The sequence below is a fragment of the Sciurus carolinensis genome, chromosome 5 (genome assembly GCF_902686445.1).
Source record: "Sciurus carolinensis chromosome 5, mSciCar1.2, whole genome shotgun sequence".
Lineage (NCBI taxonomy): Eukaryota > Metazoa > Chordata > Mammalia > Rodentia > Sciuridae > Sciurus > Sciurus carolinensis.
Genome location: NC_062217.1, coordinates 164,513,171 through 164,524,052, shown reverse-complemented (window position 1 = coordinate 164,524,052; position 10,882 = coordinate 164,513,171). Strand labels below are relative to the sequence as shown.

Here is a 10,882-nt window from a genome sequence, read left to right as displayed (position 1 = left end):
GGAAAGGTGGACCTGCCCCTTCCTGTCCACATGGCCAACAGGTTGCCTGACCTCTTTAAACCTCAGTTTCCTCATCTATGAACGAGGATAAACATAACCAACTTTCAATGCTCTATGTGGCTTTAGGAACAACAAACATGGAAAGGCCCTAGCACAGAGCCTAGCACATAGTAGGTGCTCAATCATGTTTACTCTCTTCTCTCTCAGCTGCCCCTTTTGTTGCCACCAAGCCCTGCCATGTCCCATTCTTAATGATCCGTAGTGTAGGTCTTCCTTCAGGAACAGGGTCGCAACTCCAAGCTGCTTCTACCAGAGGTCTTTACCTTTTGAAAGCAAAGTCCTAAAGTAGTCAAAACCCTAAGGGGGTGGCGTGATGTCCAGGGGGGTTGGCATTTGAGACCCATGGGGTGGGCAGCCGCAGCATCACTGTCCAGACTCTCCCAGCCAGAAGCCCCGGTGGGGTCCTGGTCTTGAGCTCAGCCTGGTGCCTGAAACTCCATTGCAAACCTGCCCACTGTGTGCACTTCCAGCTCTGGACTGCGAGCGAGGCTGGGGTGGCTTGGGCAGGTGCAGTCCCCGCGCTGGGCTACCCACTTCCCACCTGTGCCCGCCTCTGGGTTTCTTTTGTTTCTGGCGTTTCTCAGGGACATGGCAGCGATGGACGACATCCCTTCAGAGACGCCTGTCTTGAAGCAGAAAACTCTTTCATAAATCATTTAAGATCATGCTGTACCAACATCAATTATCAGAATTAATTGCTCCTTAAAATGTACAGAATTGTGCTACAAAGAGTCAACATCGGCTTTGGAGCCGCAAGTCTCTCCCAAGTCTGAGGAAGGAGCAGGAACAGGGACCAGGAGAAAGCAAACACCGGCTCATTGTGTGCTAGGTGCGGCGTCCGGGTTTCCAAACTAATAAATAGTGAATGAGTAAATAATTTTGTTTTCTCTCTGCGTTATAAAGATTCAGTCGTATTTGGCCAAGTAACTTCAGGGAATATCATTAAATACTTTTCAAATAGTGTTACTGGAAGCCATGTTCTGCTGTTGGAAAGTGTCTAACAGATCCACTCAGAAAGCCAAGGTGGAAGGTGGTCTACGTGGAGTGTGGACTTAAAAGCCTCCTCAAAATTGAGACTGAGCCCTGGGGAGGGAAGTCACCAGCGGAAAGCCAGCCTGGTTCACACACTCATTCACTCACTCACTCCTGAATTCCAAATGGGGCTAGGACTAAACGGTGTGCAATGGAATAATAAATTACAGAAGTTAAAATCTTGTCCAAATACCTTTTATCGATGATAAGCCAGAAAAAAAATAGTTATGAAGATCTGCATTCAGAATATTTAGGAATAGAATGCTAGTATTTTTGCCTATGTATATGCATAACTTATATGTATAGCTGATAGGGAAGGGGATGGACAATATGCATATAATGTTTACAGTGTAAATGTGTGAACTACATATAAATGATAGCATGTTGCAAATGAGATGATGTTAATACCTAAGGAATTAGACACACACCACTTGTTGGCCAGAAATGTTTTATTTCAAGATTATTACTTCAAGATTCTTCCGTACTGAAGCATTCTGTGATGATCTGTTCCCATCATAATTTTCTTTCTTTTCCCATATGGGGAATTGGACCCAGCTTCTCTATCACTGAGCTACCACTCCCGTCCTTTTTATTTTATTTTGAGACAGGGTTGTGCTAAGTGGCCTAGGTTAGTCTTGAACTTGTGATCCTCCTGCTTCAGCAACCTGAGTTGCTGTGATCATAGGTATGGTCATTACACCCCACCATCATACATTTGTTTGATCTATGTTAATTTTGTCATAGGCACATCGGGTAATGGACCAAAGTTTTCATTTGCATGTACAGTATGCAGAAACCTGACACTAGCTTCAGTGCTGTGGAGCAAAAAGAATCTTTGTTCAGGAAGTCTCTTATTGGACAATTAACATGTGGAAACTATATCAAACAGTATGTGGAAATGATAAGTTCACATTGAATTTCCAAAGGGCGGAGGCTTATTCTTCTTGGAACAAGACTGTCACAACTCTTGCTGATGGAATAAATGGGATCATTATATTTCAGTCTCTAAGTAATTATCAGAAATGAAGCTTTGTGAATTCTTTCCTAATGGGGCCACCTGTCACCCTTCAGTCTTTGTATATAATGACATCTGAAAACCTGGGCCTGAGTTTAGCTCTTCCAAATGTTAGGGACCATGTCCTGATTCCCCCCTGTCTTGGTATGATGAATAGATACATTTTCCATCCTCCACCCAACATGTGATTCTGTGTGTTCAAAGTGTCTGTGGCAGATATGCGAAGCTATAGCAAAACCAGGTGTTCTACCATAATCGTTTGCTCGTTGGCAGACTTGATTGCCGAGACATTCGTGGGAGGGTAGGGGGTAGACAGCAATTTTCTCACCATGGCCTTCCCTGGCTGCCGCCTGCTGCCAGCTGCTCTGGGCTAGTGGCGGCTGCATGAGGCTGCTGCTAGAGCCCAGGACTGCTGGGCAGCTCTGGGTGGGCTGTGGTCAGGGAATGGGACTCCCCAAACCTTGCTCAGAGCCTAAGGCAGAAGCCCAGCTGGCTTCTGCCAAAGCAGAAGATGTGGCAAAGATGTGGCAGCTAGCTGTGTGGCTCAAGACTTTCCTCCAAGGTAGGACAGAGAAAGCAACTTGTCCCTGGGATTGTGGGTGTGACCCACAGACTCTTGAATATGCAGCTGTTTTGTGGATCTCTGGTTGATCGTTTGATAATTTTCTCATGCAAGGCATTCTGTGATGGTCCTCTTGCCATCTTGGATTTGTTGATCTGTGAGAGAGGGAGAGTTAAGCAACCTCCTTATATTTCTTGTTAATTTTGTTCTCATCTTATAAGGTAATAGGCAGCAAGCTTTTATTTGCTTTTATTCAGAGATCTGGCACCCACTGTGGATAATTGGGAGGAAGAAGGAGCCTCATTTGAGAAGTTATTTATTAGACAAATGACATGTGGAAGCTATACCAAACAGTGTGAAAATAAGTTCTCTTTGGATTTCCAAAAGGTAGAGGCCTCCCCCTTCCTTTTCTTCCAGATGGAGAAGCTGCGTTGTTTGGTTCAATGATACATATACTTTTTTAGTACCAGGGGTTGAACCCTGGTACTAAACATTGAGCAACATTCCCAGTCTTTTTAAATTTTTGTTTTGAGATAGGGTCTCATTAAGTTGTTCAGGGCCTCGCTAAGTTGCTGAGGTTGACCTTGGACTTGTGATCCTCCTGCCTCAGCCTCCTGAGTTGTTGGGATTACAGGCATGCACCACCAATCCTGACTGGTTCAGTGATCTTTAAATGGCAGACATTCTTCTAGAGTCTTAGGTGGTCCTCCCAGGGACTGTGGCTTGGAAACACGTATGACCATTTAAAGTTCTCCTGTCACAGGCAAAGGTGTATAGACAGAATAGCAGGTCCACAAGGAGCCAACTTGGTAGTAAGTGCTTTCATTAGGTTCTGCTTTGTATTAAGCTCCCTAAAACAAAGGGGAAAAGACCTTGAGGGTCTTTATTATCTGAGCGATGATGTGAAAGTACTCTGCAGGGGCTGGGAGAGAGGGTGGGGTGTGACCTCTGAGCCCAGTCCCAAGTGCCCGAACCACCTGAACACTGTGCTTACCTAGGAGTTACAGTCCTGTAGGTCCGTGTGGATTGAGGCCAAGACATCACTGGGAAATATAATTTCACACTAATTAGAACTTCTCACAGCCTACTTCCTGCAAGGTTCAGGTTTGCTTTAGTGATGCAAAATTTAATCAGTAATCAAGAGTCTTCATTCTTAATGCAGAAAGAATCCCCAATACTTACTTCTAGCTGCAAAAGACTTTCCTGCTGCAAACTGGGTCCAAAGAAAGGGAGTGACACATTAGCATCTTAACCTACTTAAGTCCTTTTTCTTTTAGGAGGTGCTGGATCTCCAACCAGGGCCTCATGTGTCTCGGCAAGCGCGCTGCCTGAGCTATCCCCCCAGCCCTGCCTATGGAAGTCTTGAACTCTCCTGCAAATGAGGGGTCTTCAGGAACATGCTTGGAGCCTCCTTTCTCTCCCGCTACTTGACAGTCTCAGCCGAGCACCGTCATCCTTAGTGAAAAGGTTGTGTGATTGTGACCACAGTCCCCAAATTGACACCTGTTGAAATAATGTTGGAACCACATTGGTAACTAATCGCAACTAAGATGTCAACTCAACTAATCTGATGATGGAAATACCCAAGAGACACCCTCGTGCCCAGGCTGGCGTTCCCGGTCAAGTCCAGGCTTGCTGTCTATTATCTGGCAAGCCTGGGACAAAATTAGCACTAAATATAAGTTAATTCAATTAACTCCTCCCATCCCAGCAGGCAGCCCCAGCGCCCTGGGCACCCCGGGCCTTCTCAGCAGAAGGGCGGCACCCCCAGTGGGGAAACACTTAGGGTGCACTTTCATTATTTGAAGTGTGTCCTTTGCAACCAAGTATCTGCCTGAAACTCCCTCCGCCACTACAGCGACAGCAGAGTTTTTCTTACCCGTAAAGACATGGCAATACATTGTGTGAAATTCATTCGCAGGAAAATACACCTGTATTTATACACAGCGTCCCTTAAGGATCTTCCCAGAAATACATGTGCTTCCCGGACAGAGGGAGGGGAGGAGGGGGACTGGGGGGAGAGAGAGAGGAAAGTCTGATTTAAAAAGAACAAGAAGACAGACTGAGAGTCTCCCTCCCAAATAAAAATAAAAATTAAAAAAGAAGCTATAATGACGTAGAAAAAAATTTCACTGCATGAAATTGTTTTATTATAAAGACATTCTTTGAGCTGATGCTTTTAAGGGACACAAAGGCCCCTTTTATTTCCCAAATTCCAGCAATGCCCATCCGTACCTCTCTCGTCTCCAGAGAACTGAACACCAACCTGTTTAATTTTTCTTCCATTTTTCCAATATCCAAGATGATGTCAAGATAGAGGCCATGAAGCCACAGGTTGAGACCTTTTTGAATGCCAACTCCAGCCACACAGTCAAGGAGCCGAGCAGAAGAGCTGGGTTTAAATCTCACGTCTGGGGCTGTAACTGTGAGCAGGCGGAGCCTTGAGCTCACCCGGAGAAGAGATCACCTGGAAATCCCAAGGATAATGCGGGCTTCTCCAGGAGACTGTGGAGCGGGACAGCCCGTGGAGAGCCAGGGCCATGTTCTCACCTGGGCCTCCTGGTGGCGAGTGACAGCCCACACTGAAGCCACCATGGGGCTCAGGGTGCGCAGTGGTGGGAAAGGGCTTCTCTCCATGTGGAGCCAATTAGATCAGACATTAAAAACAAAAAGAAGGTTGCAGGATGTCTCGAGTGTGGCTGAAATAAGGTACCTGGGCAGGAAACACCGGGTCACTAAAGTCTGCAGACCTCATTAGAAAAGGCAGATCAGCGGGATGAACCAAAGTCATTAAATATGTTAATTTGCAGCAAGGAAATTAAAGTTTGGAGAAGAAGACAGCAGCCATGGAAGCCCTAGACCTGGGGCGGCTGCTTGGGTGACCTTAGGTGCTAATTTCTTTGTCTTTCAGGAGGGAGTTGGAGGGTGCCACCACAATTCCATTTACTTGGTGACTCATTGCTCAAGACACCCTGGGCAGGTGCTTCCCAGGCATGGCTGCACGTTAACCCGGAACGCCATTTGACGATCCAGGCGCGTGGGTCCACAAGCCCAGGCTCTGTGTGTGAGCCCCTGGCTCTGAAATACATCTGTGTGGTTCAGCACCTTTCAGGCACAGACAAGACTGAATAAATGAATGAATCTGAACAAGATTTTAAGCAGGAAAGAGCCTGTGCACAGGAAGTCAATGACCCAGGGCTCTGCTCCTACCTGTATCCTGCAACTGTGGGGCTTTGGAAAAGCCACTTTACCAACCGGGAATCTAGGATAGACGACCTCAACGTTTTGCTCTGTGGTCACTTTTCCCTCTGGCCCATGAAGGTAGTAGGGGCACTCATAGACTCTTTTTCTCTGTTTGCTTTTGGCTCCTGACTTTGTGGATGAGCTGAGCTGTGTAAGTCAGGCCTTTGAAGCTCTTTGGGAGGAAGGGGAACCCTAAAGGGGAGGTCAGGCAACACTCAGCAGTCACTCCTCCAGGTATCTGCAGATAATGAGAAAATGCAAGGTTGTGCAGAACCCAGGGCCGATGACCTGCGTCTAGAGGGATGGGGTTGAAGGATGGTTTTAAAATGTAAGAGGAAGGGAGAGAGAGGGTGAGTCAGCAAGAGGCCCCCAAAGTGGAGACCTGCACCAATCAGGTGAGCTAACAACAGGCAGGCTTTACCCCTGGCAGGAGGCCTCCAGCAAGCCACACCGAAGCCAAGCCGAAGCCACAGACAGCTGCCTGCTTTTTCAAAGGGAAAATGTAATTTGTAAACAGTCAACATCTTAACAAGCTATAAACAACCAGCCCTGACTTCCAGCAGATTTACTGATGCCTGAGTGACTGAAATCCACAATGCTTTTCCAAACCTACTTCGTTAATTTGCGGACTGGTATTCATTAGGGCGACAAGTCCCCGGGGGGAGTGCCTGGAGCGTGGCTTCCAACATGGGGACGAGGGGCTGGGGTCCCAGCACTTTTCCAACACAGGTGCAGGCCCAGGGCAGTTGATCCTGTCTTTTCTCTCTCGCCACGTTATAGGCTGGCCCGTGACTCATAGGATAGGATATGTTTGTTTTGTTTTAAAATTCTAGCATTTCAGAAATCGCCCATCATTTATCACTCATCCTAGATGAGCAATTGTGGGTCCATGCTGGCTGCCTGCTTTTCCTCCCCCAGCCCCCCGCCTCACCCCCCTGGGGAAATCAAGAAAAACAAGATTCTACTTGTCCGGGCCCTTGGAGACTCCTCTGAATCGCTGGAATCGTCATAATAAGTGGTAGTAATAGAACCGTATACAGGATTGTAAATACAAACTGCTCCGTGGAGTGGCAAAAAATAATGAAGTAATTAGGTGAACTATCATCAGCACCTGTGACTGATTGGTACAAGCACGTTTCTCTTCTATTGTGATTTTTTAGGAGCAATACACAGATTCTGAAGTTGCGTAACTTCTCGTTCTGCCCCAGCTTCCCTCTCCCGAGGGCCTCAGTTGCTGGGTCTGAGGCCAAGTGCTCCAGGATGGGGGACCTGTGTCAGGGCTCAGCCTGGGGAAACCACAGGGGGGAAACGACAGTCCTGCTTTCCAGCCCATTAGGGTTAATACCACTTTAATTAGCAATTGATGTGAAACCTAAGAGCGCTATTTAATGAGCCATTTCTAGGCTAAACCTGTGTCTCACAGACAGACCTAAACCATGAGCCCACTCCGATGGGAGACAATTGAGGGAATGGAGACTGGCAAAACAACTCACTGTTGATTCTAAACGGAAATGACCATTCAAATGCTCAACCCGCCTTCTCGTACCTTCCTTCTGGCTGGGATTTCTGCACAATTGCCAGGAATAATAATTTCATGGTGATAACAATAGCTAATGCTTATAGTATTCCTATGCACCAGCCCCTGTTCTAAGCTCTGCATGTATGTTTACTCCTGAAAAGGTGCCATAGAGAACATTATTGTTTCCATTTTACAGATGGGGAAACTGAGGCACAAAGAAATTAAGTGCTTGTCCAAGCTCATGAGCCAGGTTTCCAACCTAAGCTGTCTGGTGGCAAGTACACATCTTAATCTTCTGTCACTGCCCTGCCTGGTGAGTGCTTCACAGGGCTGTGGCCCAAGAGATGTCCAGTGTGTCAGGCACAGGTGAAACACCAAGGACTGTGCTGAAAACCAAGAACACTTTCTCAGACTTGCCAGGTGACCTGGGAGAAGCTGGCGCCTTCCTTAGGAAGGGAAAGGCAGATGTCCAGATACAACCCCCATACCCACAGAGGGGCACCGGGAGCTTTCCTCACCACCTAGGAAAATGTAAGAGGTGGACAGTGTGAGCCATTGGTTGAGAGCCATGCACACCAGGCTGCTTCTAAGCTTCCTCCCACCCAGAACCTCTCTGGGTCTGCAGACTTTGACTTCTGTCAAGTCATTTAAGGATTTAATTTTTAAACCAATAGGGTATGGAATCCGAGGCCTGTGCTTTGCTACTTTGGCTCCACTGGGCCGACAGTCATGTAGCTGCTCCCCAGCCTGTCGCCATTTCTGACATCGGTGTGGGGTGGCTGAGCAGAGCACCGGGGGACATGTTCCCCAACCTCCTTGCACCTCCATGTTCTCATCTATAAAATGGAAATAATGACCCCACCTGCCTCTTGGGCTGACTGTGGGGACTCCGTGGATTAGTGCTGTTCGCTGCTAGTTACTACTGTTTTCTACAAAGGCCACTTGTCCCAGAAGTTAACGAAGCTTAATCTTTCCAAGCCTGTCCTGCAGGCCCTTCTCCCTGGCCCTGTATTTCCGATTGATGATTTTGTCTTCTGTTTCTTAAAGTGGCTCTCTAGATGGAATGTTTCCGGCCCCTAACTCTAGGACCCACCAGGGATTATCTAGAAAACCCAGCTTTGGGTTGCTCAGCTCTGTCCCGCTCAGAAGAGAAGCTTCTCGGTGTTGGACATGAAACTGAAGGGACACTACTTCTTTCAAAGACAGAGGCCACAGATAGTGAGCCGTCTAGATGCGCTCATCCCAGTTTGCCGGGACTGTGCCCGTGGGAAAGCCGGAAGCCCCTGTCTCCTGCACCCCCTCAGGCCTGGCCAAACTGGGTCCAGTGGTGGAGGACACAGCGTGCCACTCATTCACCACGGGGCTCCCAGCTAGCGGAGTGTGGGGTCAGGGCAGGTACCCAGGAGATCTGTGGGGACGAAGGAGCGCCGGTGGCGTGGGTAGCTCTGAGGAGGGAGAGGGCACCGGGATCCGAGGAGGACAGGTGGCTTTCGCGCAAAGCCAGTGTGAAAAACAAACCTGCCATGGGGGTGTCGGGTCAGAAAAGGGCCGGAGCGTGCGCAGGGCTGTGCAATGGGACGCCCGGCCCGGAGAGGTTCCGTTTCCCTCTGTGCGCTGGTGGCCAAAGTCAGTCCTCCATTTCGGATCCCACGTCAGCACTTTCTCAGCTTGGAAACAATGCCGCGTGCAGATCGCAGAGCAGGGCGGGCTGGAGCCGGCCGGGAACGCGCCCCGGGCGGCCAGGCTCGGCTCCGGGCTGGGGGCGAGCTGCTCGGCCGACCCACGTCCCGCAGGCTGGGTAGACTCCAAGTGCCAGAGGACCAGGGATCAGACAGCCCAACGGTGCTGCGCGATGCAGGAGGCGATCTGAATTCTACTTAGCGCGACACCCTTCCCGCCAGACTGCAGCACAACGCAGGACACTTGTGTCCAAGCCCCGCACCTCCGGGCGTTGGCTCACGCTGTCCCAGCGACATCTCTATGAAGCCCACGGGGGAGAGGGTTAAGATACTGGAGAGAACCTTAGGATTTCTGCAGGCCTGGACACAACCTTGCGGCAGCCACAGATGGCTCTGTTGGAAAGGTATCCTCCTCCTTTGCCAAGGATGGAGAAGTTTTTCAAGGTTATTTATTTTCCTTTTTACAGATTATTTTCAATTTTAGATATAGTTTTAAAGGTTTCGTGTTGGTGCATCGGAAAAAGAGATTGCTTTTGCTCCAGCTGAGCTGTGGCATACACACACAGGACTTGACACACAGAAAACAAGAAAGCCAGGAAAATAACAAGGGCCAGAGACTGAGATTTCACAAATTTTATTTTTCTTCCCTCTCAGAATAAACAGTTGGTTTACTGTGACTGCTGAAAATTAGACTGATTTCCTTTTCAAGTGTGGTATCAATGAACAGGTATATATCCCAGAAACTGCAGTTACTTCAAACATTTATTTAAGGAAAACAGGAAGACTTGAATTAAAAAAAAAAAAAAAAAATCTGTGTAGGCAGCAATGGAAACCTAAGTCCACAAATCTGATTTATTTACATATATCAGCATTTTTTCATTCGTCTGATTTTTGGACAATGGGTTTTTAAAATTGAGAATAGTGCGCTTAAGTGATAAAAAATTTCAGGATTTTTTTGATACATGATTTCACCTGTATAATGATCAGATTCTTCCTGTTGCTACTTGTTGGTAGCTGTTTTCTAAAAAATGAATGCTACATACATCTTAAATTGATCTATATTCCCCTTAAAAATAAATAAACCTTTGATAAAGAAGGTGAAAAATAAATGAGATGTTGTTGAAGCTCCACCACAACTTATGAATCAGGATTATAGTTCAAAAGGCAGTATCTTTGGAGGCTGAGCAGTAGCTACGGAAAGCTTTTATTTTTCATGGAAATTAACCTTAACAGGAAGGGGAAATGATCTTGTAGGATTTTCTATTTTGGAACTAATATGCTAAATCGTTTTGGATTTGATGGTCTTGGAACGCAGTTAACATGACGTTGAAAACAGCATTTTTAAGGAAGAAAAGTTTTCCTTCTGCAAGATTCCTTACACCTTATCTTAATTTTAGTTGTATGTTTTCAAATTCCAAATGCTCATCCCACCACACTGCTATACTCATGCACTGCTTAGTTAATTTTGTGTGTGTGTGTGAAAATCATAGCTAAATGACTTATTGCCTCACTTAGGGCTGTCTCAAAGATGCTTAACGCTGATATTTCATTCAAGAAGAACTCTTAAAGTTCTTGCTCTATTTTGGACTAATTGATGTTATAAGAATAAACCTGGAGATATTTATTTTCCAGTACTGTTTTTGAATTTATTTATCCCAAATTAGGATAAAAATCAGATTGTTGATAATTGTGAAATATGATATTGCAATTCATTGCCAAACATCACAACTATGCCTACGTGCAAGAATTAAGATATCTTATGAATCAGCACA

The 10,882-nt window shown here is 46.8% G+C and overlaps 1 long non-coding RNA gene across 1 annotated transcript; it reads right to left on the bottom strand.

Moving 5' to 3' along the window:
• Window positions 1-1,576: 1,576 nt before the first annotated feature.
• Window positions 1,577-9,331, bottom strand: LOC124985127 (uncharacterized). Its single transcript, XR_007108808.1, has 3 exons — window positions 8,950-9,331; window positions 3,664-4,172; window positions 1,577-3,520 (listed from the first exon to the last, which is right to left on the bottom strand). It is a non-coding gene; the product is annotated as an uncharacterized LOC124985127 (long non-coding RNA).
• Between the last annotated feature and the right edge of the window lie 1,551 nt (window positions 9,332-10,882).